Consider the following 16907-nt stretch of genomic DNA (forward strand, 5'->3'; position numbering starts at 1 on the left):
ACCATAAAAAAAATGGCAATGGATGAATTTAATGCAATCTCCAAATGAATTTATTAATGAACATGATAAATATTATTGTCAAATGCTTTACTACTAAAAGGGAAAAGCCTGTGAAAGATACATAAAAGATAAAAACACAAAAGTTAAGAACATTGATGGCTGCCACGATGACACAAAATAAGGATGTCTTGAGTCTTGACCCCCTGGAAATTGGTTATGTATCCTAAAATTTGTTGGGATGACGGTTTAAAATGTAATGGAAAAAAAATTGAATCCACAGGGCATAGGAAATTATCGGGGTATTTATAGGATTCCTCCTTAACGAACAGAAGGAAACTAAAATGTTGTTTGGTGTTAGGGGGTAAGATTTTTAAATATTATGAAAATAGCCAAAAATAAATGGAAATTTAAAGCGTATTTCCGTACATTGACACCATTCACTCAAATCTAGGATGCTCTATAAATTTTTGTGGTTGTGCCTGGGACACGGTACAAAATAATTTCGCACATTAGGATTGGGATCCAATGGACATGGATTGGATCCAGCTGTTATATCCAAACCTTATGATCTACAAATGATGCATATGATCCTAGCCCTTCAACAAAAGAAAGGCTTTCTCAGGCATTATTCCATAAAGTTTAGTTATTGAAATATGCAGATCAAACATATAGAATATACGCCTGCTGTGGTGAAGGACCGTGGCTGAGAAGATGAAGATCCTTGATCACTGATGAACACATTTATGTGTGAATGGTAGTGGTAGGAAACACGCATTTTTCTCATTTAACGCGGTGCTACTAAGGTATTTTGTGTGTTTCTGATGTTTCAGGGTTATTTATGGATTTTCACGGAAAATAGAGCTAAGAAAATGGGAGCACAACTCATTTACCACAATACCCATCATTTGAAGAATTCAGATCATCTTATGGCCCACCAATTGGTCGTTTCGAATAAGCCTTGGAAAATCATTTTAAGGGTGAAACCAATTTAAATGGCGAGCTATAAAATGGATGGCTCAGATTAGATCATGCATTTGATTGGTGGGACACAACCCACTTGTTTAATGTTCGGCCAAGCTTGATAGAAGGACCCCACCCACTAATTTTCTAGAATTCTTATTGTGGACCATCGTTTGTACGGTCTAGATTGTTCTTTGGAGTGATTTGAAAGGCACAATCCTATTTATCTAGCAGCCCATAGATGGACCATTGGGATAGTTCCATGGTGCACAAATATCTCTCTCATACAATAGAAAGTGAGCTTTGACCAACGTTATATGGGGCCCATTATTTTATCTAGAAATTGAACGGGGCATGGCCCATTTATGTGCAGCCAATTAATTGGACGGTTTGTGAGAGTGGATTGGAAGGGACTACCATGTATATTGAGGGCTAATCAAGTGAACGGTTTAGATCAATCAAATGTGCAGTTTGGATCATTTTAATTATGGGTGTTATTTGCTCACATTTTGGCCCTTTAGATGGACTGCTTGGATCATCTAATGAAACTGATTTTGGGCATCACCTATTTATATTGATAGCCCAGTAAATTGACAGTTGGGATCAACCACTAATGGGAGTAGCACATTGACATTATGCCCAACAATTGAATGGCTAGGATCACCACTTGAGAATAGCCCATTTACAATTGTAGCTCAGTAAATGGAGGGTTAAGATCATCCAACGTGTGGTTCAAATCATATGGAGTGAAATTTTCGTCCAACATATGAGTGGGTCCCAACCATATACGGCCACCCATATTGGCGTGAATGGCATGAGTACAAACAATTTAGATCTGTTGCTTTTTTTTTCTTTGCATGGATCGGATGAGAAATGGAAAGTCACCTACATGTGCATGCATGGTAAGAAAGAGAAAGAGAATGGAATATTACTAAAATAGAAAGAAAAGGCAAGCATTTGTTATAATTTAGAAAGTGGATTTTATGGTGACTTGCCATATTTTTTTTTGAATTCACGCCCAATTTGGGGAAAGCAATTCACGTAATGGCATGAGTCTAAGAAGGGTAGTCATCATTACATGCATGGTGTCTACAAAAGTTAGAAAGTTTATTACTTTTGCATGTTTGACCATGGAAACCAAGTTGGAATTCATTTTAGTATTTCACTTTATAAAAAGCTATTGAACATCTCTCTTTAGTATTTTTAGTGGGAAATGTTTCTTCTATTATGGGGTATGTGTTATATTGAAAAAGGTGGGGTCGGTTACAATTTGATTGGGAACTTGCTTTTCTTGCTTGCAAAAGTATTTTTGGAGGAAGTTGTTACCAAGAGAAAGAAAATAAAAAAAAGGGAAACAACAGTGGTCGATTATTTTGGGAGAGGAAAGTACAATTTTTTTTATTGGAAACAAATTTTTGGAAATTGTTTTTCTTGAGAAACATGTTATATTGGAAAAAAAAGAAGAAAAAGTGAAATATATAAGAAAAGGAGGGAAGAGAGAAGACAGACATTATTTTCTCTTTTGTACTATGCTTTTGCTCAAACTCTCTACTTCTCTGCCACTCTCAAGCTCTCTCTCTCTTAGGTTTTCTTGTTCTCTCTTGCTCTTTTTCATGCTCTTTTCCTTTTCTACTCTCAACCAAGGATCAATCATCCACAGTTCAATCCAAAGTAACACTAAAGCTTGAAGAGGAGGATTTGGCCAAAGTTGGAGGAGAAAAAGACTAAGTTCTATTTAAGTTTTGTTATTTATTTTAAGTTCAATTTGATGTAATTTTGTTTCAATTCAAGTTAGTGAAGAAGTAATTAGCTTTTGTTTAATTTTCTTTCAAGTTCTATATGGCAATTCTTCTCCCATCTATCTCGTTTATTTTTGTTTTTCTTCCCTTCTTCATGAGTAACTAATTCCTAATTACTTAGGGTTTAGTTGAAGCCATGGGGAAGGAGAAATATTTATAATTCAATCAATCTACTCAATTGAAAAATTATGTAGGATTTTGTGTTTGGAAAATCCCAATCATTTATGCCATTGGCTTTCCCCTTTCGTATGAATGATTGTTGATTAACAAATATAAAGTTCTATATAATGAATATAAATTGGAGACTGGATTTGATTAATTACTTATAAGGAATGACATCCCTTTGATCTTATTCCTTATTAACTAGTTAATCGAATTTTCAACCCAATTCAAGAGTTGTTTTAATTAATCAATTTTATCCAAACCCACGGTGGATTCTAACCCTAAGTACTCTTTTATATTGAATTAAGGTTTTTACAATATTCCAAATTACTTTTGCAATTTTCCAATTTACTTAAGCCCTTAGAATTTGGTTTTCTAATTAAATTAGATAAGTAGTCAATAGAGATCATTAAAATTTGGTACACTTTGCCTAAATTAGGATTTTAAATCAAAAAGATCTTAGTTGAATTTGATTCTTAGATTGAATAGAATATACGCTTATATATAGTGTTGGTTCCGAGGTCAAGTCCACGGAAATCCTGAGATTTTGCCAGGCAACATAATATCATAACTAGTATTCTAATCGGTATAAGAATAGGATTGACAACTAGATTTCTCTTCCTTGAGTTCGACCCGTATTTACACGATCCGTGCACTTACGGTTATTTAATTTCTCTAACAATCACCACACTGTTCAGTTGATCCAGGAGAATGAGAAGGATGCATGGACTTATGATATTAGCATTCCTCACAGCAATGTGCGTAAGATAATAAAAAATCCGACTTGGTTGATAATTTTTACCCAAGATAGGCAAACCAAAATATTTTCAGAACTAAAACCAGAATATCAATGTAAAACCTGATAGTTCACTTCCCATCTGTCTCCATTCCATGAATTGAAGAATTCATAGAATATATATGTGATAGTTCTACTAAAAGACATGGAGCAGGTCTTCCAAAACTGATCTAATCATTGAGTATGAAGACATTGACAATTTATCTGAGTAGCATTTGTCAATATAAAAATGGACAGGGGCCAAACTTGTAGGGAATCTAACCGGGTAGAACTCGCCCCTAAAGCTAGCCTTTAGAGGGGGGTGCCCATTCCCTTATAACCCATCCACATCCCATTCATTCTTCTGATTTGAACTATTTGCTTTCGTGTGGAACCCCAACAGAACTTGCCAATTTCTCTAAATTAATGTCTAAATTTTCCATTGTTTGTGTTTTAGAAGAGGGATACATATAGCTATTTCAAAAAAAAAAAGAAGAGGGATACATATCAATAGAAGCGGGATACATATCAATACAAAGTATACAAAACTTACATTCTGAAGGTCTTTTGTTCACAGGAACTATACCATGAGTACATATGACAACATTAAGGCTGCAAAAATCAGTCTTCAAAAAGAAAAAGACAATAAAAAAAGGACAATCAAACTATGCGAATAATACGAATGTGAAAGAAGTGATAATGATTCTTTAAATTGATAATGGATGCAGATGGAATACATCATGACACAATAGTACACATTAATGTTATAAATAGAAAGAAAAGCATTTGTCAATTAGTAATAGGTGAAATACTCACAGTTGTATAGTGAAACAAAGTCATCAATTGATGCATCGCTGCTTTTGATTCTTGTTTCAAATTCCTTTGAGGTAAGTTCAAAATCATGGCGGGAGAATCAATTAAGGAATAACAAAAAAAAAAAAAAAAAACCATGTGAGACAACTGAAACATAGAGGACCATAAACAATACAACATACAAAATCCATTATAATTACTTATCAAGATAGCAATCTGAGTTGTGCCATTGAGGGCATAAGTCATCATCGTAGAAAGCACCCTGCAATAAGAAATAGACCTGCAAGGGGGCTTCCGCAAGCCATGCGGCATCACATATCTCAAAGGAAAGTGAAGTCCCGAAAACCCTTCTTCTCCGCTTTATCAAACAGACGGGATAAAACCCTTTGGAACCTTTCCGATTTCTGAGAGAGGGAGGGAGGAGAAACCAGAGCTAAAAGGTCAAAAACTGAGACAAAACGCTTCCCTTGGATGAAAACGCATGGCATGGTAGAGCAATACAGGTGGCGAGATTTTTGCACATAACTCGAGAGGCGTGAAATGACGCAAATGCCCCTGCAATATTGTACCTGATGGGAAGATTAACAAAGCAAGGGCAGGGAATTTTAACAAAAGGAGTAGACGAACTTTCACATGGTTTTCCCTTTTAGTAGTAAAGGATTAACATAGTAGGAACACAAGAAGGTTCAACAGCAGAAAGACTGATCCATATGCCCAAAAATGTAGAAAAAAAGTATTGACTGTGTGATAAGTAAAAAAGGAAAAAAAGCTTCTTAGATTTGCAAAAGATAAAAAAAAGAAAGCTACAACACAAATTATTTTTGTTCAATGGATGATTGTGAAATGCATATTTATAAGATAATTAATTATCATGACGTAAAACTTTGTTCCCCAAACCATCATATAACTATACAGATTTATTTTTTACGCAAGATTTAGAAACCGACAACACATGTTATTTTTGTTCAATGGATGATTGTGAAATGCATATTTATAAGAGAATTGAGTATCATGAGGTAAAACTTTATTCCCCGAAACATCATATAGCTATACAGATTTATTTTTTATGCAAGATTTACCAATAGAAACTCTCAAGTCATTACAGACACACATTTTGTCAAATAAAGAAAATAAGTTAGAACTTACTTTGACACCCAAGAGCAAGGGACTACCAAGTTTGCATGCAACCAACTCATTTGGATAATGTGGGCTTTTGAATATGAGTGCATATGCTCCTTCAAGATGCCTCATAACTTCCACCACAACTTGACTAAAAGTAACAATCTGGTTATCTGCAAAATAAAGATTCCAATTGAATAAGTGAGGAAAAGTAAGCAAGCACCTTCCGGTGATTGTGTGTCAGAGCTCAATAAATACAATCCATTTGGTATAATAGAATTAATAAATCAATCTGTCACTGATAAATTTAAATTCTAAGATGAAATTGATTACATAGTCCATCATTTGCCTTATCAAATACAAATTTTGCAAGCTTAGGAATCACTTCTGTGTCTGTATCTGATTCGAAGGTGAACCCTTGTCGGATTAATGTCTCCTTTAAAACCTGATGATAAGGAAAATAGTATAGGCCCATATCTTGTTTTACTATTTCAACTCAACAATAATTGAAACTGACGGATGTATCCAACAGTCGTTACCCATGTTGAATTCCAACTAGATTAAAATATATGGGTGAATTTTAAAAAAATATTGAGGTTTGCCAAATCCAACATTCATTACCCATGTTGGATTCCAACACTCATCCTCATACCAGCCATGCAACATAACTAAGCCCTTACTTTCAAGATGATTAACAAAAAGTTAACAGATGTGTTAAAGTTCGATTTTACTAGTAAAAAGGCAAGCCCGGTGCACAAAACCAAAAAGAAAAAAAAAAAAAGATCCATCGAGATCCAAAGGTTAAAAAATGATAGCATCCAAATTATACATACAGCATATAAGAACTAAAAAACACAATATATTTGCTTCCAAAGGCGCACCAAAGCCGTATGTCTCTAAGGCAAGACATTAAAAAAGCCTCAAGGTGTCAAGGAAAAGGCTTAAATCTAGAAAGACGTAAGTCTGTGGGGGGAAGGAATTCACAAGGCTTAAGCCTTTCACTTGAGGCTGACACCTTTCAAGACTGCGAGCACAACAAAAAACTGCCAAGTTGACATCCAGAACACAACACGCCCCTCCCCCCCCCCCCCTCCCCAATTTTTTATTTCCATCCTTTTCTGCCATCCCTTAACCCAAACATCTACTAATGTTAATGTTAAGTGAGGTCTGATAAAACCCATTCGAAGATCTAATGATGTTTTTTAGAGATTTTTGAGGTTTTAGGAGATTTTCCCTAGATCTTGTTTTTGCGAGCTCTCACTCGTTCAACAGAATCAAAATTTGTCGCTTCAAATGGTTTTCTTTCATCAAAACGAAGCAAATGGCGGTGAATTAGTTTGTGATTGTGCACTCATTCACTAGGCGAGCTAAAATCAATAATTTACCAAGTTCTTTACACTCATTCAATTTTTTATTTTTCTTTTGAAATGGACTCATTGAAAGTTTTTTCACAGATATTTAGGGCTATGAGGGCGTTTTTGATCTATTGGGTGTAAACATTGGTGATAAGAAAGATTTAGCATAGAGATCTGCAAAGAAAATTGAGGGAGATGTCAAAAGGGGGCATATTTGATGTCTATGAACTTGTTAATCACTCTGATATCTATTTGTATTATTTGGTTGGAAACATTGAAATGATAGTTGGATACTTTATTTTGATTTGTGTATTAATGGTGGATGATGATATTTTGTTGAAAATGAAGCATATATAGTTTTTATAGAATTTTTAATAATTTTTGGTATGGATCATAATTTTTATTTATTTTTTAATTTTTATATTGAAAAGTTAGGGAATATTCATGAAGCATACAACACTCTTCTCACCTTCTATGCACCTCACGTGTTCTCGCCTTCGAAAGCATTGCAAAATACATATAGAAAATTCAGAAAAATTGCCTAATACAATAATACTAAAATAAATATGAAAATTTTTTATTATCTCCTTACATTATTAAATTTTAGTTTTTATTTTTTTATTATTTCTACATTATTTTGAAATAAACTTTAAAGTAATATACACAACACACATACAAATTTCATGTTTTCATTTTTATTTTTATTTTCAATTGTATTTGTAATATTTTTCTATTTATCTTGTCAAAATTATGCTATTAAAATTTTTGTTTTAAAATTCTGGTTTTCTCTTTGTTTTTGGACGCAAAAATGTGAAAACGTCATATTTTTCTTTTTTATTTCTTTTTTCTTGTTAAATTGGGATATTTTTCTATCTTTCTCAGGATAAAACCTTAAAAACAAAAATATTCTCAAAGTAACAATTTTTTTTGCTTTTTTTAAGTGAAGTTTTTTATTGATTTCGATAATTGACAAATTTTAGGGCTTTTTAATTCAGTGTTTTCCATATTTTAAATAGTTAGAGGGTAAAGATCAAATGTATTTTTTGGTTTTATGAATTTATTACGGTGTGAGAGAGTCTGTCACCCACATCAACACAGTCACCCATCCACACAAAACTCAAGAAAGCAACTTTAATTTGCCCCCTTCAAGTTAGGAAGGGGTTTCATTTTATAAATAGAATAGATGAAGTAACAAGCAACAATTGCATTAAGGTAGTCCATGTTTTGAAAATCGAAATTGAATGGTAAATCGTAATAGAGATTGAATCCTATCAGATCGTAAATCATAAGATTCACTTATATATATGTAATATGTATATATTAAAAAATATAAACAAATTAGAGAATAATAAAATAGCCAATTATTCATTTTTCATCTAAATCCATTAAAGGTAATTAATTATTTTTCACCAAAAAGCATTAATTTAAGTAGAAATTACCACGACTAGTTATTCAATATCATAATATTAATCGTTTTCTAACAATATTGTCCCATACTAATCATCTATTTTTATTTTCCATCCAAACCCATGCATGTTAGATAGTAATATTAAAAATAATAAAAGACCCAAGTTCATATCAATCCTCAAAGTCCCAGACAACAAATGAAAAATATCAATTATAAAAAACTAGCAAGTCATTGATGTTGTCCTCATTATAATCGTCACCCTCTTTCAGGGAAGTAATTCCCTCAAGCATGTGCACTGTGCATGACTAGTTTCAACTGGTTAGATTAGTTGGAACTCCTCCTCTGATATCTTCTTCCTTCTCATGAGACGGCTTTGAAGGCTTCTTCTGACGTAGAAGGGAAAATGAGGTCTTTCAACAGAAAATCCTATTTTCTTTTATACAAAATTTAATTAGGATAAATAACATGAACCAAATGAAATTATGAACCTTACGATATATGATCAGATCGTAAGATTCAATCAAAACTCGGAAGATTCATACAAATAATAAGGTTCAAATCGTAAATCGTAAATCGTAAGATTTTCAAAACAATGAGCGTAGTCACTAGTTCTTTGAGTGATGAAGCATTTTATTAATGAGGAAAGAAAGGGGGGAAACCCATGACTAAGTTGGTTGGTGTAAGCAAAAAAGAATAAGCAAAGAAACTACAAATACAAAGAAAATAAATTAATACAAGATAAAGATATTAATTTGGCAGGAAGTTGTAAATCTCAAGCTCAGCCTTATTGACTCCGACTCAAGCAGTCCATCCGCATCACTATTAGTCATTCTCCTAACATACTAAATTCTAGCCAGAAACCCCTCAAGTCACTCCTGAATCTCTTTGATCATATCTGCAGACCTCCACGGATGATAGCGGCTCCCATCCATCAACCTAAAAAAGTTGAAGGAGACTCCTTCCGCTATCTGTCTGCCCAAACCTCTATTCTTTGAGTTGATACCCTGCAAATAGTGCCCTCACTTTCTCTTGACCCCAATGGGACCAGAGAAAGCCCACTTCGTAAGAGCAGAATTATCTCTCAAAACTTTCCCAACAACAGGAGGACCAAGGTTACAAATGCTTGCTTGGACCCGTAAAATTAAGCTTCACCCATTCGAGGTCTTGGGCATCCACCTCGGAGCCTACATCTCAAACCTATATTTATGATGCAAACCTATAAGCCCTGATACCAAATTAATGCAAATCTAGCTCTAATATCAAATTGATGTGAATCCATGAATACCAAGAGAGAGAGAGGGAGTAGATAATCAAGATCAAGAAAGAGAAGTGATAGGCGGAGAAAAGGATATCGGTATATGAACACAACCGAGGGGAGAGGTTTAAGAGCCCAACTGAAGAGGGGCAGTTTATTAATCCAATTGTGAAGGATTAAGAAAGAAAAAAGAAGGGAAAACAGAAAGAGGGACAAGAAGAAAGAGTGAAGAGAACAGAAATGAAGAAGTGAAAAGGGTGTTTAGGGATAAAAAAATTGACCTAACTCGAAGCATCACACTTCAAAAAAGGTATCACCTCCTATCAACATAAGAAAACATTAATTTGTATCATATTCAACTGTTTTCAGGGCCAATAAGCCTTCCATGACCTAACTCGAAGCAACACATCAAAAAAGGTATCACCTCCTATCAACATAAGAAAATATTAATTTGTATTCATATTCAATTGTTGTCAGGGTCAATAAGCCTTCCATGACCTAACTCAAGCAACACATCAAAAAGGGCATCACCTCCTATCAACATAAGAAAATATTAATTTGTAATCATATTCCATTGTTTTCAGTGCCAATAAGCCTTCCATGACCTAACTCGAAGCAACACATCAAAAAAGGCATCACCTCCTATCAACATATTCAATTGTAATCATATTCAATTGTTTTCAGGGCCAATCAGCCTCCCATATTTTATTTTTTTGATGGCGTAGGGTATCCCCACCAAATTTTAGGGCGGGACTATGCAATCCATATGAAAATTTTAAAAAAACAAACTCCTAATCCATATTGAAAAACAACTCTCTAGTTTGATTGGAACTGATATTATATTTAACTGCTAACTCCTTATTGAAATATAAGTTTTATTGCTTGGACTCCAGGTGCAAACCAGGGGATTAACTATGGGGACCTTTAGGAGCTCATGGGGAGACTTCACAGTTAAATAATCAAACCATATTCCCAAAACAGATAAACAGACGGATTTAATAAATTTCATCATAGAAAATCATGAGGGCTAGCTTTAGAAATAAACCATCAATGAAAGGATTCTATATGAAGCAAGCAACAAGCATAACAATTTCCAACAAGTAAAAGATGCGAACAAATGGGTCAAAATATACTAAATAACTCCTCTCAATACAAGTAAACTAGGACTTTTCAAACCGACTAGGAGTCCTTACTCATTATGAAAACCAACTCACTTCAAGCCCCACAAATACAAGGACTACTATGTTCGAATGTGGGCCCTGTGGTTACTTAGGGCCTGTTTGTTTTGGATTTTGAGAATCAATTGTGAGTCTAAAACTAATTATTGGACTCGAATTTAAAGGTATTTAGCCCAATCATTAATATTGGACTCACAATCGGTTCTCAAAATCCAAAGCAAAATGGGGCTTGATAACTTAAGTGATCGATTAAAAATGACATAAATCCCTACGATTAAAAAAATGACATAAATGCCCTCATCACTGAAAGTTGTCGTAATAAACATGTCTCCCCATTTTAAACACATATAACTTAAATAAACTATGTGATATTGATGAGAAAAGATTTGGGTACGCCTCCTATAACCTAAGGGACTAAAAATACACCTAAATGACACTTAAAATTAGAATATAGGATGATCCACATCATACTTTCTCGCTTGAAAAGATTCACCTCCGTCGAATAAAATGATCGGCATGACTGGTGGGCATTTTTCAGCTCTAATCCTTGCACAATCTTCAAACAATAAACACCAATTGCTTTGTTTCCTTAGATCTGTAGACGCTAGTTCGTGTACTCAGATATAGTAGAAAAAATTTACCAGGGATCGAGACACTACGATCAGTGCCTTTATTGGAGTGATTTGAAACTCCCGCTGACTATGTCGAACGACTTTTCTCTCTCAGGCATCCTAGATGACGGTTGTTACCCCTTTTATCATCAGATAGTGTTCATGGACTAACTTTTGACAGAAGCAAATCTGAAGGATGATTGCCGCTTTTTGAATCATGAAGTAACGTGAGGGAGCCACGCACTCTATTTTCATTGGCTGATGAGAGAAGCTCTCGGCAATTACTTGATGTTGAATACTTTCCGAGCTATCAATCCTCACACGCAAGCCTAGATCTAGATGGCTTAAGTAACTTGTCTCTTGTACACTTGGTTGGCCTAGTATATTCGGTAAATTTTCTTGATACCTTAGACAAACAGATAGTTTGGACTTTAATCACACGAGCTTTGACTTTCTTGGCTTGCTCCTCTCAAATCATTGTAGCTCGTAGTATTTTACATTCTAAAAAGTCTTTGGACCAAACTTTTTTCAAAAATTCCCTCGTACCAATCTAACGAATGAAAAATGGTTTTCCCACTGTGTTGTTTATGTTTCAGTGTTAACCACCAATATAAGCCACGCCGGGCCAAAGTTATCCTCGTAATGTAAATCATTTGTTTGTCCCCAGATTATAGTACCATAAATATGACTCCAATGCTCCTACCTAATCAAGATATTGTTGCTTAGTAAATACATAAAATCTTGGTATATATCTAATCTTCATAGTTTATTGATTACAACCCATAAGCCCAGAGATCTTCTTGTGATGACCCTGCGATTCTGATAAGATATTTGAATATGGCACCAGTTCTAAATTGCTGTAAACCTAAAGGTTCTGATACCAAATTGACGCAAATCCAAATCCATTTTTGATACCAACTTGATGTGAATCCATGATGACCCAGAGAGAGAGAGAGAGAGAGAGTACATAATCAAGCTCCAGAAAGAGGAGTTATATGAGTATAAAAGGGAGTGGTTTAGGAACCCAACTGAGGAGAGCAGTTTATGGGCCCAACCGAAGAGGGTAGTTTATAAACCCAACCTAGAAGGGTGAAGAAGGAAAGGGGAGAACGAAGAGAAGAGAATGAGGGACTAGAAGAAACAGAGAAGAGGAGAAAAGAAAGTCAAAGAGGAGTCTAGGGATAGAAAACCGACCTAATATCAATGTTTCAAAACGCAGATGCGGGTCAAAACGCTGTCGAAGAAAATCCTAGTCGATTCGGCACGACGCGTCAAGTACTCGGTTGATGCGGCTGAGTACTCGGTTGACGTGATCATAACTCGAGAGAGTCACATGAGTTTTTATTAGCTTTGTAGCACAAAACGGAGGAATGTGACCACGGTAAAGGGATTCGAACCGTGGGAGTCCACAATGACGCGAGGGAGTTTTAAAACTAAGCCTAATATGACACACCACATTTCAAAAAGACATCGGACCCTGTCAACAAAGAAAACATCAATTTTTATTCATATTCAACTGTTTTTGGGCTAATAGGCCTTTAATATTTATGAAGTATGCAAGTTATACAATTTTTTTCTTTTTATAATAAAAAACAGAAAGACATCTTATCTTTGTTGCAAAATAACGTTTAGTCTAATTAGGACTCCTATTATACTTAACCATTAACACCTCACTGGAATAAAACCCAATTACATGGACTCTCCTTACTACAAGTAAACTAGGACTCTTCAAACCAGCTGGGTTATCCTAACTCACCATGGAAACTAACCCACTACAAGACCCACAAATACAAAAACTCTTATGTTGGAATGTGGGTCCTCGTGGTGACTTAATAACTTGAGCGGTTAATTACGAATGACTTAAAATCCTTATATCGGTTAAAATTTTCATAATAAACATGTGGGCCCCATTTTAAACATTTATAAGTTAACGAAACCAATTGATATGAGTGGAAAAATATTGTGGTACCCCTCCTATAACCCAAGGGACTTAAAAGACACATAAATGACACTTACAACTAGAATATAGGCGCTAGGATGGTCTCCATCATCTTGCTAGCACAGATTCCCTCCAACACCATCTAAGATCTGTACTAGAGGTAAACTTGAACCAAAGTAATGAATTCAGCCAAGATTTTGCCTTCATGAAGATGAAATGCAGTCTTCTGACAGAAATTTTGAAAATATCGGCATTTGTCTCCTTCCATAAGACTCATATCGCGGCCAACAACATTCTTCATAGAATCGATCGTTTTGTCAGCGGAGACGCAAAGGACTAGTAGTCCAATAAACCAGCCATCCAAGCAAGAAACAACCATGACACAACGTACTTTCTAAGGATGCGACTCTAAACATCCCTAGCAAACTTGTAGTGGAGGAAAATATAGCCTACTGATTTGCCTGCCTCTAAGCAAAGCGTCGAAATTTTCAATTGGGCCATGGAGACAAGTGAGTTGGAAGTTTTAAACTTGTGTGCGATGTCGTTGCTCCAATATTTGAGCATGTACAAAGGTTGGCTAATGAGTCAGCTGATGATTTTGCAAAAGAGAGGGTGGGGACAAGAAGGCTCGTCATTGGCAATTAAATCATATTATGATCCCCCGGTCTGTGGATTCCAAAAAGAAAGATCTATACACCCAAACACCAAAAAGCACATGCCAAAGAAACAGAAAGTCTCACCATTGTGGAAGGTGGCAGACATACATGACAGGATTCATAAAAATTCTCAAGCAACGGTGTTCCATATCTTCAAGGTATGTTCATGGAGAAGTGAATAGGCAATGCAACCCAACAAGGGCCTTGATGAACAATTATGCATGTAGAACTCCTCTACAGATGTTGATTTTCTACAGACACGTCGTATTATGAGTATATTCTGCTCTTCCTACTTTGATGGATGAATTTTCAGTTGACCAAAATGAAAAATGAAATCCACGACATATTAAAAGGCCGGAAAAAATTCTCCAAAGTGATGGAAATAAAATCATCTTAAGCAACTTCACAAATAATTTAAAATCTTAAAATAACTTAGTATAGTCACACCAAGGGAAATAATAGACATTCTGAGAATATCTGTCTGCTACCAATTCAAATATATATTTGGCTAAACCTCTATTTAACGAAAAAAAAAGGAAAGAATTGATCCATTATTCTTAAAAACAATAAATGCAAGGAAAAGGGATGGCAACAAAGTACTAGAATCATGTATCGACAACTCCACATTGCAACAATATCCCAAAAATATTAAAATATTAATCACCAAAAACTAATGAAGATGGATATAAACAATATAAAATTCTCAACAATTACAAACAAGGTATTACTAAAATTTGAAATAGATACAAATCAATATCCAAATAACAGGCAAAATGAAGCAATTAAACGAACCTCATAATTGGTAATAATGCCATTGTGAACAACAAGGAATTCATTCCCTGGACCGGATGATTGTGGGTGACTATTTCTTGGGGAAGGCACCCCATGAGTCGCCCACCGAGTATGAGCTATTCCAGTGTGAACGGAGAATGATTCTTCCAATTTCAAATCCATCGAGTCTGCCTCTGTAAACAACAAAATAACCTCAAAATCATCATAACTTCCAAGTTCTTGGAAAAAAATTAATAAAGGTAAGTACAAGAAACACGAAGACTCATTTCCTTTCATTTATATATTGGGAATCAATAATTTGAGGTAACTCTTTCCAAATATTCATGAATTGTTTCTTCTTTTTTCAGGCTAAGGAAAAAAAATTAACGAAGACAAAATAAAAGAAAAAATCCTTAAATCACAGTCAATCTCCAATGCCTCTCTAAAGCAAAAAATAAAAATAAATACAAAAATATTCCAAAACAAAGACTAAAAACAAGAAACATGTTAGAAATGAGATTAGGGTTAGAAGAAAGGAAGAAGAAGAGGAGTGAAGGATGGAGAATCTCCACTAGGGAGCTCCCATGTAAAATGATGTATATAACTATATATAAGGCCCAACTAGGGCAACCAAGTACAATGACTACAATACTGATGTAGAGCGCAATCGGAGGCGTAATTTCTAGATCGTGCTGAAATTAAATCTATAAATTTTTTTTTGGATTTTCTTTAAGGGATAAGTGCTAGATCTTACTTCGAGCGTGGGGACACACGAGATCGGATCAAGCGCGGAGTCGGCGAAATGAAATTCTTACTTTCAACAAGTGTAGATGGGAGAAATGGCAGAAAAAGCTACCTTCATAGCCTACAACTCCATTATCTCAAGGAAGGGGATGAAGATACAAGAGGAGTGAAGCTCTCTCTCAAACGAGAAAATTCTCTATCAAAACTCAAATCATCAAAAACTAAGCAAATGAGAGAAAATAAGAGGCTTTATATCTCAGCCCTAATACAAAGTTACTTCCTAAACTACCCTTAATATGGAAAAGACCATTAAGGGCATACACTAAATGCGAAATTGACATGTAAACTAAAGACAACTAAAAATGATAGAAAATCAATAGGTATTCTAATAATGCAACTACCCTAAGGAGATATGAAGACTGATGTAAAATGCCTAGGGGATGCTCCTGCATCAAATACCCTCTCTCTAACAAGTAATGACTAAACTACCCCTAATACATGTTATTCAACACTCCCCCTCAAGCTGGAGTGTATATACTATGAAGCTCCAGCTTGCTACAAAGAACTACATCAACAACTAAAAAAGCACAATAAGCTTACACATCCAGCTTGGTATAACACTCCTCAAGCTGGTGTGGTGATTACATAATGAAAGCATAATACTGAAAAGGACAGCAGTGGACACAATAAACAGCATCAAGATCAATGGCCATCAAAAAGAGTAGCTCTCCTGAAGTAGCACAACAACGAGAGCGATCAAACAGGGCCTCTCCCTGAATGAGAACACGGCGAACAAATCCGCAAATCACGAGCAATGGAGGCGCCATGGCAGGAACATCTACGATCCAGCAAGCAAAAGGGACACACCAAAGGTGTGCACAACGAACATTGGCGAAGCAGCACAACGCCAAGTGAAGATGATAACAACCGATGGGGAAACCATCGGAGACAAGGTCGGCGGGAAAACAGTCGCCTGGAGAGAAGGGATAGAGAAAAACGATAACTAACCAACGATGGGGAAACCATCATCTGGAGACTAGGTCGACGGCATGAACATCGTCGCTCGAAAAGATAAGAAGATAGGAAGAGGATAACCAACCAGCAATGGGGAAACCATCGTCTGGTGACGGCATGAACATCGTTGCCTGAAGATAAGAAGAGGAAGATAACCAACCAATGATAGGGACACCATCATCTGGAGACAAGGTCGACGGCATGAACATCGTCGCCTGAAAAGAGCCGACCAACAATGGGAAAACCATCGCCCGGAAAAGGACGGAGAAGATAAGGCATAAAGCCGAGAAGACAGAGACTGACTAAGAGCACAACAACACTCCCCCTCGTGCGAAACTACATGAGCCC

The 16907-nt window shown here is 35.6% G+C and overlaps 1 pseudogene; it reads right to left on the reverse strand.

Annotated features, from left to right (window-relative positions):
* Positions 1-16907, reverse strand: part of LOC143888472 (glutamine--fructose-6-phosphate aminotransferase [isomerizing] 1-like) — a 51410-nt pseudogene that overhangs the window by 31945 nt on the left and 2558 nt on the right.

This window comes from Tasmannia lanceolata, unplaced genomic scaffold, assembly GCF_043159265.1.
Source record: "Tasmannia lanceolata isolate RefF3 unplaced genomic scaffold, GAP_Taslan_0.1 ptg000012l, whole genome shotgun sequence".
Classification (NCBI taxonomy): Eukaryota; Viridiplantae; Streptophyta; class Magnoliopsida; order Canellales; family Winteraceae; genus Tasmannia; species Tasmannia lanceolata.